At 45.2% G+C, this 15,580-nt stretch overlaps 1 long non-coding RNA gene across 1 annotated transcript in view; it reads left to right on the forward strand.

Moving 5' to 3' along the window:
* The first annotated feature begins 3,096 nt into the window (after positions 1-3,096).
* The window catches only part of LOC105882834 (uncharacterized), a 42,290-nt gene continuing 29,806 nt past the window's right edge, over positions 3,097-15,580 (forward strand). The window contains exon 1 of the long non-coding RNA XR_012914502.1: positions 3,097-3,248. This is a non-coding gene — a long non-coding RNA (uncharacterized LOC105882834). The remainder of the gene's footprint in view (positions 3,249-15,580) is intronic.

A 15,580-nucleotide genomic window follows, 5' to 3' on the forward strand; every position in this document is an offset into this window, starting at 1 on the left:
TGCCCCTCTCCATGTCCCGCCCCGCCCCTCTCCAGCACCCACCCTGCCCCTCTCCATGTCCCGCCCCGCCCCATGTCCTGCCCAGCCCCTCTCCAGCTCCCTCCCCGCCCCTCTCCATGTCCCACCCCGCCCCACCCCTCCCCTCTCCAGCACCCACCCCGCCCCTCTCCATGTCCCGCCCCGCCCCTCTCCAGCACCCACCCCGCCCCTCTCCAGCACCCACCCCGCCCCCTCCATGTCCCTCCCCGCCCCTCTCCAGCACCCACCCCGCCCCTCTCCATGTCCCGCCCCGCCCCTCTCCAGCACCCACCCTGCCCCTCTCCATGTCCCTCCCCGCCCTGCCCCTCTCCATGTCCCGCCCCGCCCCGCCCCGCCCCGCCCCACCCCACCCTGCCCCTCTCCAGCACCCACCCCGCCCCTCTCCATGTCCCGCCCCGCCCCGCCCCACCCCTCCCCTCTCCAGCACCCACCCCGCCCCTCTCCATGTCCCGCCCCGCCCCTCTCCAGCACCCACCCTGCCCCTCTCCATGTCCCGCCCCCCCCATGTCCTGCCCAGCCCCTCTCCAGCTCCCTCCCCGCCCCTCTCCATGTCCCACCCCGCCCCGCCCCTCCCCTCTCCAGCACCCACCCTGCCCCTCTCCATGTCCCGCCCCGCCCCTCTCCAGCACCCACCCTGCCCCTCTCCATGTCCCGCCCCGCCCCTCTCCAGCACCCACCCCGCCCCTCTCCATGTCCCGCCCCGCCCCTCTCCAGCACCCACCCTGCCCCTCTCCATGTCCCGCCTCACCCCGCCCCATGTCCTGCCCAGCCCCTCTCCAGCTCCCTCCCCGCCCCTCTCCATGTCCCACCCCGCCCCGCCCCTCCCCTCTCCTCTCCAGCACCCACCCCGCCCCTCTCCATGTCCCGCCCCGCCCCACCCCGCCCCACCCCGCCCCTCTCCAGCACCCACCCCGCCCCGCCCCTCTCCAGCACCCACCCCGCCCCTCTCCATGTCCCTCCCCGCCCCTCTCCAGCACCCACCCCGCCCCTCTCCAGCACCCGCCCCGCCCCTCTCCAGCACCCGCCCCGCCCCTCTCCATGTCCCGCCCCGCCCCTCTCCAGCACCCACCCCGCCCCTCTCCATGTCCTGCCCAGCCCCTCTCCAGCTCCCTCCCCGCCCCTCTCCAGCACCCACCCCGCCCCTCTCCATGTCCCGCCCCGCCCCTCTCCAGCACCCACCCCGCCCCTCTCCATGTCCCGCCCCGCCCCGCTCTGCGTGCAGCCCTACTCCTCTCCCCGTCCCACCCCCTTTCCACGTGCGCCCTGCCCCTGCGCCGCTGTGCATTGGACTGCGGGATGCCCGGCCTGCAGGGCCAAGACGGGACCTCACGCAGGAATGAGAACCCCAAGGACAGAGAATGAGTGGGGTCAGGGGACTCGAGGCTTTCCAGACTCAGAGTCCTGAGAGTAAGTCCTCACTCGTATTTACTCCTTCTAAAAGGAAAGATCACTGTGCATCACACAGGCACACAGTGCTCCATGGACGTCCCCGGGGAGCAAGCTCTAAGGACGCCCAACGAGTGCGGTTCCCAGTGCAGGTCACTCGGGCAAGCTTTAAAGGTCGCTGGTACAGACTGCGATACCCAGGTGCACATTAACCGCAAGGAGCCTTCTCTTGCCTAAAACAAGGTGAGGCGTGGCCCTTGCGATGTGGCAGGCCAGCTTTCCAGGGCTGGACGCTCCCATTTCAGTCCCGGAGCGCTTCCGCCCCAACGTGCTAGCGGTCTGCAAACAGCGCATGCGCATGCCGCCCGGGAGCGTTCTGGGCCGCGGCCTGCAGGCCGCCCCGGCTCTGAGCAGCCCGGGTCGGTCGCTGCCCTGGTGCTGCCCGGAGCAGGCGGAGCCGGGCCGCCCGGCACTCCCGCCTCCGCCCGTGCTTTGCCCGCCGTTCCGCAGCCGCGGGCCTGGCTCGCGCAGGGTGGCAGCGCCGCCGCCGGGTGTTGGGGTCCGGAGCTCACGGAAGGTGCCCCCGGGGTGCGGGGGCCCCACGCCCGCCTCTCTGGGTTTGCACCACGGCTGTTTTCTCTTCTCGTCTTCTTTTTCCTCAGCTTTGCAGTTTTTCTTGTTTGGGACTTTCTTCCTCTGATCCACACCTGAGCTGCAGCTGCTTTCCGCTCTCCTCAGTCGGATATTCCACCTGCGCTCCAGACAGTCCGAAAAGTGACGTCTCTAGTTGGCCATGTGGACTTTGCACCCTCCCCGGAAAAGATATATTTTTAAATAAAGAATAAAAAATACCACATTAGTGATTCCCTTTAGTGATTTCCTAAAAAATAGGAAAAAAAGTGATTAATGAAAAAAAAACTTAAAATTGAATCTGTATTTTATTAAATATTTATTTATAAATGGCAAATATAATGGATTATTCTGCATTAATTGTGTTTGGTATGCTATTTTTTGAAATGTATAGTTTCTCAGGCTTTTTAGGCATACAATATTAATTTTCAAAGTCAATGAAAAAATAGAAGTCAGACTGTTAGAAAATTATTTTTTATGATAATAATATCCTAATATTTAAACATTCTGGCAACTTGTTTACTTATATTTAATATTTGTAGGATTCAATTTTGTTTTCTTGAAGTATGTGTTTTGATGTCCTTGATATTCCAACATTTTTCATTACCATTTTATCTAGTATGATATTATTTTTACAAAAATGTCAGGTAAGCCAAATTACAAATAATAATTTGACATCTATTGTAAATATCAATCACATTTACTGTTTTAATGTCTCCACTTTATGCTAGTATATAGCAGAGGCTCAATATTCTTTTGTTTGAATACTATTATATAGTTATATATGATATCTCTTTAACATTTTTTAAAGTCATACGAACATAAGAACATTATTTTTTTATTACAGCATGTTATGGGGGTACGAATTTTAAGGTTTCAAATAATGCCCTTGCCCCCCTTCCCCCACAAGTCTGACCTTCATAGGAGACCATCCCCCAGATGGTGCACATCTCACTCATTATGATGCGGAAAATGTCCAGGTGCCGAGTAAGGGCCTATTGTCGCCTCCCCCGTAGTTCCGCATCTCTGGGGCCCAGTGCTGCACGTGGCCAGTTAGAGGCACTGCTGGGCGGGCCCCACAGCGCCTGGCCGATCTGGACCCCCACAAGCCACAGGGACCCCCGGGCTGGAATGCCCCAGGCCCACATGCCACTGCCTGTTTCCGACCACACTGCTTGCAAGATCCTGATTGGGTAATTTTTGAATCCTACTGTTTTCGATTGGATATTAAAGCTTGTTGTTGATTGGATGTTAAAGCCTGTTGCTGATTGGATGTTAAAGCTTGTAGTTGATTGGATGCTTCTTGAGCCCTACCAAGGGTATAAAAGCAGGGGCAGAAGGGCAGGAAGGGGAGAAATTTGAGACAACGGGAAGACATGAAGAGAGCTGTAACACTAGGTGTGCTGAGCCTGCTGTGGAAGAATAAAGGCTGTTCTCTGACTCTTCATGTGCCACTCGGTTCTTTCGCCGGTCAAATGAATAAGAGCTGTAACGCTCAGCTGTACACACTGCCTCAACAATTATGTATGTATATACTCCCCCCCCCATCCCCACTCCCACCTGCCCAATATCAATTAATATAGTTCTTGCATGTCCACTTAGGTGCTGATAAGTTAATACCAGTTTGCTTGTTGTTCCATTCTTGGGATACTTCACTTAGTAGTAAGGGTTCCAGGTCTATCCATGAAAATACAAGACGTGCTATATCACCATTGTTTCTTAAAGCTGAATGGTACACCACGGTATACATATACCACATTTTATTAATCCACTCATGAATTGATGGGCACTTGGGTTGTTTCCACAGATTTGCAATTGTGCTGTTATAACCATTCAACTGCAGATGTCTTTTTTGTAGAGTGTCATTTGATCTTTTGGATAGATGCTCAGTAATGGGATTGCTTGATCTAATGGTAGATCTACTTGTATCGCTTTAAGGTATCTCCATATTGCTTTCCATAGACGTTGAACTAGTTTGCAGTCCCACTAGCAGTGTAGGAGTGTTCCTATCTCTCCGCATCCACGCCAACATTTATTGTTTGGGAACTTTTTGATAAAGGCCATTCTTACTAGAGATAAGTGATATCTCATTGTAGTTTTGATGTGCATTTCCCTGATGATTAGAGATGTTGAACATTTTTTCACATGGTTGATAGCCATTATTCTGTCTTCTTTAAAAAAGTTTCTGTTCATGTCCTTTTCCCACTTTTTGATAGTGTTGTTTGATATTTTTCTTGCTGATTTGCATGAGTTCTAAGTAGATTCTAGTTATCAGCCCCTTATCACATGTGTAGGATGCAAAAATTTTCTCCCATTCTGTAGGTTGTCTGTTTACTTTCATGACTATTTCTTTGGCTGTGCACAAGCGTTGTAGTTTGATCATGTCCCATTTTTAAATTTTTGTTGCTGCTGTGATTGCCTTTGGGGTCTTCTTCATAAAATCCTGGCCTAGGCCGATGTCTAGGAGAGTGTTTCCAACATTTTCCTCTAGAATTCTAATAGTTTCATTCTTGAGGTTTAACTCTGTTATCCAGCGTGAGTTGATTTTTGTGAGAGCTGAAAGTTGTGGATCCTGCTTCAGCCTTCTACAAATGGCTATCAGGTTTTCCTGGCACTGTTTATTGAAAAGGGATTCTTTTCCCCAGTGTATGTTTTTGTCTGCTTTGTCAAAGATTAGATGGCTATATGAGGATGGTTTTATATCAGAGTTCTCAGATCTGTTCCATTGGTCAATATTCCTATTTTTGTGCCAATACCACATTGATTTAATTACTATAGCTTTGTAGTATAGTTTGATATCTGGCATATTAATGCCTCCCATTTTGTTTTTGTTGCCTAGAATTGCTCTTGATATTCGGGGTCTTCTTTGGTTCCATACGAAGCGTAAAATTATTTCTTCTATATCTGTGAAGAATGCTGATGGGATTTTAATAGGTATTGCATTGAATCTGTAGATCAGTTTGGGTAGTATAGACATTTTGATGATATTGAATCTGCCAATCTACAAGCATGGTATGGATTTCCATCTGTTTACATCCTCTGCTATTTCCTTCCTCAGTGTTTCATAGTTCTCCCTGTAGAGGTCTTTTACCTCCTTCGTTAAGTATATTCCTAGGTACTTTAATTTCTTTGTTGCTATTGTGAAGGGAATTGAATCTTTGATTTGGTTCTCAATTAGATTGTTGTTGGCATATATGAATGCCTCTGATTTCTGTGTATTGATTTTGTATCCTGAGACTTTACTAAATTCATTGATCAGATCCAGGAGTTTCTTGGTTGAATCTTTGGGATTTTCTAGTACAATATTATATCATCAGCAAACAGTGAAAGTTTGATCACTTCTGCCCCTATTTGGATACCTTTGATTCCATTTTCCTGTCTGATTGCTGTAGCCAAGACTTCCAGCACTATGTTGAACAGAAGTGGAGATAGTGGGCAGCCTTGTCTAGTTCCATTTCTAAGTGGGAATGATTTTAATTTTTCCCCATTCAGTATGATGTTGGCTATGGGTCTGTCATAAATGGCTTGTATCATTTTTAGGTATGTCCCTCTATGCCTATTTTCTTAAGTGTTAGTATCATGAAGTTGAATTTTGTCAAAAGCCTTTTCTCCATCTATTGAAAGAATCATGTGGTCTTTGTTTTGGCTTCTGTTTATGTGGTGAATTGCATTTATAGATTTACGTATGTTGAACCATCCCTGCATCCCTGGGATGAAGCCCACTTGGTCGTGGTGGATTATTTTTTTGATAAGTGTCTGGATTCGGTTAGCTAAGATTTTGTTGAAAATTTTTGCATCTATATTCATTAGGGATATTGGTCTGTAGTTTTCTTTTTTTGTCGCATCCTTTCCTGGTTTGGGAATCAGAGAAATATTCGCTTCATAAAAGGTGTCGAGGAGGTTTCCGTTCTTCTCAATTTTGTGGAATAGTTTCTGCAAGATAGCTACTAGTTCTTCTTTGTAAGTGTGGTAGAATTCAGATGTGAAGCCATCTGGACTGGGACTTTTCTTTTTAGGGAGATTTTTAATTGCTGTTTCTATTTCAGCTGTTGAGATTGGTCTGTTCAGGGAATCTATATCTTCCTGGTTGAGCCCAGGGAGGTTGTGTGTTTCTAGAAATTTGTCCATTTCCTCCGCATTTTCCAGTTTGTGTGCATAAAGATTTTTGTAGTATTCATAAATTGTATCTTGTATCTCTTTGGGATCAGTTGTGATATCTCCTTTATTGTTCCTGATGGAGCTTATTAGAGATTTCTCTTTTCTGCTGTTCGTTAGCTTAGCCAATGGTGTGTCAATTTTGTTTATTTTTTCAAAGAACCAACTTTTTGTTTTATTAATCTCCTGAATAGCTTTCCTGTTTTCAATTTCGTTTAGTTCTGATTTGATCTTGTTGATTTCACTTCTTCTGCTGGGTTTGGGGTTGGTCTGCTCTTCTTTTTCCAGCTCTTTGAGTCGTTTCATTAGATTGTCTATTTGTGATCTTCTTGTCTTTTGGTCATAGGCATTTAGGGAGATAAACTTTCCTCTCAGAACTGCTTTAGCTGTGTCCCAGAGGAGTTGATAACTTGTCTCTCCATTGTCGTTTTCTTCATAGAATTTTTTATTTCCGTCTTGATTTTTTCATTTATGAAGTAATCATTTAGTAGGAGGTTGTTTAATTTCCATGTTTTTGTGTAGAAATGTGAGTTTCTGTTAGGGTTGATTCCTAGTTTTATTCCACTGTGATCTGAGAAGGTACATGGTATGATTTCTATTTTTTTAAATTTCTTGAGATTTTCTTTGTGTCCTAGGATATGTTCCATCTTAGAGAATGTCCCGTGAGCTGATGAGAAGAACGTATATTCAGTGGATTTTGGGTAGAATGTTCTGTAAATGTCAGTCAGACCCAATTGTTCTAGAGTTTTGTTTAAGTCCATTATTTCTTTATTAATTTTCTGTTTGGAGGATCTGTCTTGTGCCGTCAGTGGGGTGTTGAAATCTCTGGCGATTATGGAGTTACTATCAATCCATTTGCTTAACTCCAGTAAGGTTTGCTTTATGAATCTGGGTGCACCTAAGTTGGGTGCATATATATTTAAAATTGTTATCTCTTCTTGTTGGACTGTGACCTTCACCAATATATAATGACCCTCTTTGTTTTTCACTACTTTTGTTGGTTTAAAAACCAAATCATCTGAAATTAGAACTGCCACACCAGCCTTCTTGTGCTTCTATTTGCTTGGAATATTGATCTCCACCCTTTTATTTTTAGTCTATATGCATCCTTGCAGGTTAGATGTGTTTCCTGAAGACAGCATATAGTGGGCCTATATTTTCTTATTCATTCAGCCAGCCTATGTCTCTTGAGTGGAGAGTTTAAGCCATTCACATTTATTGAGAGAACTGATAGGTAAGGTAGATTACTGATCATTCTGTTGGGTTGGATGTTGTTGCTATGATTTCTGTCTTGAGCCATTGTAATATCTGCCTTTAATATCTTTGTGTTTTTGTTGTTTTTATATTCGTGGGTTATTATTATGATGTTCCGTGCGTAACGCTGTTTTAAGTACTTCTTGTAGGGCTGGTCTTGTCTTGGTGAATTCTCTGAGCCTTTGCTTGTCTGAGAATGTTTTTATTTCTCCTTCATATACGAAGCTTAGTTTTGCAGGAAATAATATTCTAGGCTGGGCATTGTTTTGTTTCAAAAGAGTGAGAATGGGGCCCCAGTCTCTCCTTGCTTGTAAAGTCTCATTAGAGAAGTCTGGTGTTATTCGAATTGGCTTTCCCTTGTATGTTACTTGCTTCTTTTGTCTTACAGCTCTTAGAAGGGCCTCTTTAGTTGATACTTTGGTCAGTCTGATGACTGCATGTCGTGACGTCTTCCTGTTTGCGTTGAATCTCCCAGGGGTCCTCTGAGCTTCTTGAACTTGTATATCAAGATTTTGAGCAAGGCCTGGGAAATTTTTCTCTATTATATCTTTAAACAGCTCGTCCAACCCTTGAGTGTTGTCTTCTTCCCCTTCTGGTAAGCCTATGACCCTCACATTAGGTTTCTTCACATAATCCCACATCTCTTGTAGACTTTGCTCTTTTCTCTTGTTTCTCTGCTCTATTTCTGTGACTGATTTATTTAATTGGAGGGTGTTATCTTCAAGCTCTGAGATTCTTTCTTCTGTTTGATCTACCCTGTTCTTGAGACTTTCCACTGTATTTTGTAGTTCCTTGAATTGATTCTTCATTTCCAGGAGTTCGGTTACACTTTTCTTCATTGTGTCTATTTCTTTTCTCATATCCTGGAGGCTTTTTGTGGTTTCTTTGTGTTGGTTATTGAGTTGTTGTTGAGCTGGGTGAGCGTTCTTATGATCCACATATGAAATTCCTCTTCTGTCATATTGGTTGCCTGATTTTGGTTGGTGTCCGTTTCTAGGGGGCTGGTGCTCCTCTTTGGGGGTGTGTTTTCCATTTGGCTCCTCATATTTCCTGAGTTCTTTTGCTGATTTCTTCTCATGTCGATCAGTTGTTGTTTCTTTCCTTAAGTTATTGTTTGGGTATTCGCACACCTTATTTACTTATTGAGGCATTAGGTGGTGTCTGTTGGTGAAATTGGACCACTCCCTGTATATTGAGTCAGTGAGTGCTGTGAAAAGTCTGTGCAAGATGCCATCCCTGTCAGTAGGTGGCGTTTGCTTGGAGGAGCAGGCTATGCTGTTGATTTTGAGTCCTGTTATCAGCTCTCGTTCTGGGCGGAGCTGGGTTGGGTAAGCCTGCCCTCAGGCCATTAGCAGGGGTCAAAGTTCCGTTCTGTGCTTCCAGGGAAAGCTGTCAGGGTGGGGCTGGAATGGTCCCGCTCAGCCAGAAAGTCTGGGTGTGGGGGTGGGGCTGTGTGAGACCCGCATACTGGAGCGGGCCTCGCTTCTTTCCACCCTCCTCAAGTCCGCAGCTACTCCTGGGCCTCTGCCAGCAGGCCAGACCACAAACCACCAGGCCTCCCCAGACTGTTATGCCGGGGGGGAGGTTCCTTGCATAGGAACGCCACCTGGTTTGGGCGCACGGCCTCCTCCTTGGAGGAGGGTTGCCCTCTAGGACAACCGCCCTAGGAGCCACACACACCTCAGTAGGCTGTTCACGTATAACCCTTCTGTCCCCAGGCAATGCTAGTCCTCGGTTCAGGGGATCTGGTCTGCAGTTCCGACCTCTGGGTCCCAGAGTTCAAACTGTATCCCCACCAGGGAGAGGATATCCGGTCCCAATTCACCCACAGGGAGCCCAAGATGGGTCTATGTCTCTCAGCCTCTGAGTCGGCACCGTTCTCCTGGGAAAACCGTGCCAGCAGCACCTGGGAGGGTGGGCAGATAGGGAGCTCACAGTCTGAGTTCCCCTGAGTCAGCTGTAAGGTCCCAAAAGGGAAGGTCCCGTTTCCTGGAGGTGCCTCTGGCTGGTGGATGTATTGTCTCTCTGGGCAGCCGCGGGTAGGGTCAGCGGAGGGGAGGAGGAGGCAATATGGCGCCTGCCGCGCGGCTCGGGTCTGTGCACAGGGAGGTGCCGGGAGGAACTTGGGAACCTGGTGCCACGTCTGCTGCAGGCTCACTGCTGGCTGGCGGCGGCGGTCTCTGGGCTGGTGTCTGCAGGTCTCTCCACCCACTGGGGAACCCACCAGCAGTCCCAAATGCAGGGGAGGGGAAACAGCAAATCCACTTACCCTTGCTGCTGGTCTCCGGGCTGCTCTGGTGGTCTCAGCCTCCAGTTCTCCTCCGCGGCCTCCTCCCGTGGAGTCTCCCGGGGTCAGGTACCCCTCCTTCTGGCCCTCGTCTGCTGTATGCTTGTCTTCTTGCTTCTTTCCTCTGATTTCTGCTAGAATCTGTCTTTTCTGCAGAGACACTCTGTCTGGCAGTGTTATTCGTCCACCATCTTCGGCAGCTCCCTTGAGATTTGGCTTTTTAACATAATCCCACACTTACTGTAAACTTTGGTCTTGTCTCTTGTTTCTGTGTTCCCTTTCTTCCTCTGATTTGTTTAGAACATAGGCATAATCTTCAAGTTCTGAGATTCTTTCCTTTGCATGGTCCATCCTGTTCTTTAGGCTTTCTACTGAATTATGGAAATCCTTGCTTGTTTCCTTCATTGCCAGAATTTCTGCTTGGTTTTTCTTGATAGTCCCAATTTCTTTGGAGAAGCCTTAATTCATTTCCTATATTGTTCTTGTGGTTTCTCTATGTTATGATTCTATTTTCTCTTCAGTTCCATTTAGTTTTGTAGCAATCCATATTCGGAAATCTTCCTCTGTTAGTTTACTCATATCATGTAAGTTGGTGTCAGATGGTGTAGATTGAGCATTTTGCTTTGGAGGTGACTTTTGTCTCTGCTCCTTCATGTTTCCCATAAACTTTCACTGGTACTTTCTCATCTGGGCACTTTATTGAAGATCGGGGGTGCAGGGACTGGATTATGACCTAAAATCTGGAATTTCGGAGGGACAATCCTTAGCAGATCTGGGGATATGTGCTGTGGACATTACCTGTCTTAGAGTAGTCTGAGCCTGTTGGGTTATCTTTGACCTGTTGTCTTCACCACCTTTTAATAGAGGTTAGTGAGATTGGAACCCTTGCTTAGACTCCCAGAGTTATATCTCTCTTGTGAGTGTGATTCCCCTAACAACTACTCACATGAAGGGAGAGGCACTCTGATGAGTTATGAGGTTATTCTCTCCTTTTGTTGCTTATGGTTTGTGAGGGGAGGTCATTTATCAAGCTTTTCCAATACCTATGTAATGAGCTCTAAACCCTTAACTGTGGCAAACAGGACTGTCAGCCTTTGGTGAGTATCGTGCCTCTCCCAGGGGATCCTTGTGCCCTGTTACCTATTTAGTTGGGGAGAGATAAGCAATAGGTATCAGCAAGCTTAAGAGATTATACTTCAGAGGTTACCTGATCTGTGGCTAGAGGAGAGCTGCTAAAAAGTTATTCAGAGATCATTTGCAGCATATGTAGGACAGCTCCTGGTGGAAGATGTCTTTTGGTGCAATTTTTAGGGATTCTTGTTGAGATTCTTCTTCTCAGAATTCAAGTCTATAATTTGGCAACTTCCTGGATACCAAGGATAAGCCCTTATATTCTGCTTTTAACAGATGATCCAAACTGACTTGCTGTAGTAGGGCATCAACTCTTTTTGCTCCACCCCTCCAAGGATGGAGTTTATCTGGATGGTGTGAAGTAAAAGTCTCAGGGGTGTTGAAGAGGGCTTGCCCAGGGCCGCTGAGGGACACAGAACAGAAAGCGACCTGCCTGGCTACTCTGCTCTTGCATATGAGGGGTCAGGCCCTTCCCTATGGAATACCAGTGTCCTGGTCGCATACAAGGACCTTCTGCAACCCAGGCAGGCCTTAGCCCTAAAAGAAGACTCCCTCACTACTGCGTGTTTCCAGGGCTGGAGGCTGATCTTTTGGCTGAAGACCTTGCCTTCCAGGTCACTTCTAGGATATGGGTTCATGTCTCAGATTGGGTATCGGTTTGGAGGAGCTGTTACTAAACCCTTTCAGGGGAGAGGTCTGTGCCTTTGGTGAAAAACAGGCCAGCAATGGATACTAAGAAAATAGGAGATAGAAGACTAGCCTCTGGATTCAGCTTGAATAATGGTTTGTTTCACTACTCCGCCCGGGGGTGGAGTCTGTAGTTTGGAGAGAAGCACCTATCTCAAAACCCTAGAATGTGCTGGGGGCACAGTTGTCCCATGTCAGAGTTGGACAATCGCTCTCTTTCCTATTTCCACCCTGTTAAGGTGGGTTCTGTTCGTTAGGAGCAAAACAGAGGTGATGGGGAACAGGGTGGGATGGGGAACTGCCTGACCTCACCGGGGGACACCACCTGGGGAGCAATCTCTCTCCCTCTTCTCTCCCCTCCTTGGTGGGACTTGAGACAGTGGGATCTGCCAGGAGGCTTCACCAAGGAGCAAGCTCCTTCCCTTTTCCACTCCCTCACCAGCTGTGCTTGAGCTGCCAGGGACCACTGAGAAGCTCTGCTGAGGGGTGAAAATTATCCCTTTTCCGTGACTCACCAGTGGACCTTGGGCCACTGCAGACCCCTTGGGAAGATCCATGGAGGATGACGTTCATCCCCTCTTGCACCCCTTCACCAGCAGAGCTCAAGCTGCTGGGGTCCATGGACAAGTCCGCCAAGGGGTGGAAACTTTCCACGCAACCCTGGCGGTGGGGCTTGGGCCACTGGAGACCCCTGGGAGGGTCCGTGAAGGATGGCGCTCGCCCCCTCTTCCGCTCCCTCCCCAGCAGAGCTTGGGCCTCCTGAGTCCACCGGACAACTCAGTCAAAGGAGCAATCTGTCTCGCTTTTCTGTCCCTTCACAAGCGAGGCATAAGCCGCTGGTGTTTACAGATCTCCCAGCAAAGGCGACCTTGCACCGCGCCCTGGAGATTTCAAATTGCTTTCCACTCCTGCCTCCTCTCCAACCTGCCTGCCCATCCATGTTACCTCTTCACGCTGTCTTCAGGCCCTTCCCTGCTTGCGTGGGCGTGGAGGTCAGTGAAGGAGAAATCGTCCTCCTGTGGGAAGGATCACACAGCCGTGTGGCTGCTGCTGAGCGCGGCCAGCTTGCACTCAATCCCCGCAGTACCACTTGGATTCTCAGAACTTCACAGCAAATCCACGGAGTCACTTTCCTCCTTTTCCCAGCACTGCTGCCCCTTGAAGCTTCTCTGCAGTTCCGTGAGGCCGATCCTGTGGGAGAACTACCCACTCCAGTGATTCAGGCCGCCTTCTTCACTTCCCACTCCAAGAGCAGAGAGCCAAGAGGTCATCCCTAGTCCGCCATTTTTGACCCTTCTGAACTTTAAAATTACTATAATTAAAAGTTGATCTCATTAGGTTTAACATTTTTTTAAATCTTGTATAACTCAACTTTATTTCTGCCTGTAAGTCCCCAATCCCCTGCACCCAAATTTGTATAGACAGGTAGAAAATTTCTCTTCAGATATTCTTGCTCCTAGCCACTGCCCCATAGGTTTGGACAATAGTTCTAGGGTCTTAGGGATTATGGATTTTTCCTATCAAATGCTGCCATTTCTTAGTTCTCTTATTTTCTTTTTAAATATCAATTTAATATATGCATGGTCTTTTTTTATTATAGTGATATCCTCAAAATTCTTATAATGTACTAAAAACTCAATTTTACTTGTTCTTAGGTTGGCTTATATGATTTGAGCAACTTTAAAATAGTTGCAGTTGGGTTAACCCCCCCCCCGAACATGATAAATAAAATAAAATGATAGATTTAGAAGAACAAGTATGAATGAAAGGTATAGTTTACCAAACTTGTTAAGTTTATGTATTTGTGTGGGTTACATATATATCTCATTGAAAATATACATGTTTTCATATAAAACATAGTTTACACAGTTTATTATCATGATTTTAATATGTATTGCCATGTTAGTTTTATTTAACAAATCTTTATATAGAGTTCACCATGTGTCAGGCATTATTCTAAATACTTGATAGATACTAAGTTTCTTCATTAATCCTTATAACAACCCCATGAACTAAATACTCTTATTTCCATTTTGCACATTAGAAAATGGGATACAAAATGGTTACAGAATTTTCTTAATGTCACCCTAATAATAAAGGAAAGGACTGTGATTTGAAACCTCCAGAATATGTGCTTTTAACTACTGTACTATGCTGTTAGTTGCTTAAAAGATAAAAGTGTTCAAAATGTCAACTTGTAGTGCCCATCACTGTTTGGGGCTATTGGTATCTGAAAAGAGATGAATTTTATGACCTATCATTTTTATTTCAGGAATATACAATGAATATTTCATAAGTATGTACATTCATGCATGTTATATATACATATTCACTATAATAAAAATTGTTATGACTACAAAAAGTAGTAAATTAGAAAGGGGAGGGAGGAATGGAAGAAAGGAAGAAGAAAGTAATAGAGGAAGGGAGGGAGGAAGGGAGGGAAAAAAGAAAGGAAGGAGGGCAGTAGGGTTCCAATGATAAGACAACAGCTAACTCAATTTTGGTATAATTATAAAAAATAAAACAGATGGAAAGTGAGAAAGATTAGTGATATCATCAGTGATATACTAGTTTATCAACTCTTTGGTTAAAAAAGTTCTAATTTGTAGTATTTGCCAGTCAACACAGTGTAAATATTCCCACTGTAGCTAATTTCAAGCTCCCAATGTGAAAAATGAGATTTTTCAAGCCAATATTATCCAGCTCCAGCCCACCATTAAAATACAATTTGAAAACTAAATAGTGAGTGAAAGGGTACATTTCCTCAAGTGTATTTTGAAAACAATCATAAGTCTGGTTTGGGAGCAACATAGTTGCATATGAATTTTGGTGATCATAAATTTATCCAGAAAAATGGAAAAATTTTGAGAATGAAACATGGTGCTATTAGTAATTTTGCCTGGACAAGAGTTATAAACCAGGACTGATGGTAAATGGGGATATACACTAATACTACATATGACTCACAATTTTGATAGAACCAATTAGGTGGATTAGAAATAAAAAAGATATAGAGATGAGGTCACAATGAAATTATCAGCAGTTTAGGCATGATGAGTGATTGGATCAAGATTATCTAAAAGAGAATTGAAAAGAGCAGATCAAAAGTATCTAATACATTTATTCAATTACATAGTGGAAGGTAGCAAGAAGAAAATCAATTGAAAGGACAAGAGATTGCAATGTGACATCAGACATAGAAAAGGAAGTATTTACAATTCTCACTACAGTATTGAACTGAAGAATTTTTCCTCAGTAAAATATTAAGCATACTAGTGAAATATGTATATAAATAATTTCAGAAAGGTAGAAGTTTAATCATCTCCTGTATCATTTATATACTTGACCTGTTTTGCAAAAAGGTTCACAAAGTATAGCTGTATTAATACTGCAAACTGCTTTTGGAATGTTTTTGTTCTATGATTTAATTCAGAAAGATGACCATAGCATTGTTTTCCAAAGGTAGACAGACACTACTTTCTTTGATATCTAAAATTTTTGAGGGAGGAAATAGTCATCTGTGATTTTGTGTTAAAAAAATCTGCAACTATTCTTTTGTCAAGGTGATTATTGGTGAATTGGGCCTATTAAATTGTAAAATCATCCAATTTTCTTGTTCCTTTGGTTGTTTGCTCCAGAGCTAGCATGAGAAAGTCAGCATGGTACGCAGCAATTTTTCTTTTCTTTGCAATTGTACAAGGCAAAGGATATTCCCTTCTATTTTTCAAAGTGATGTTCTTTTTTCAGCATGAGAGTCCTTAAATCATGGAAGCTATTCAAATCATTTCCCACTTTTTGGAAAATAACATTCACATGAAGGATAATTCTAATTTATTTTGGTGATACAAATATCCCAGTAAATTACTGTGTGTTGAGGTGAATCACCTTTAGGAAGTCATTCGTAAATTACCAAAACTTAAAGTAAAAATAAAACTTTTAACTATGGTCATCTCATATATAAGGATAAGTATAGCAAGTTATCTATATGATGTGCAATGTGTACTTTTGGTC

The sequence above is a fragment of the Microcebus murinus genome, chromosome 23 (assembly GCF_040939455.1).
Source record: "Microcebus murinus isolate Inina chromosome 23, M.murinus_Inina_mat1.0, whole genome shotgun sequence".
NCBI classification, from domain to species: domain Eukaryota; kingdom Metazoa; phylum Chordata; class Mammalia; order Primates; family Cheirogaleidae; genus Microcebus; species Microcebus murinus.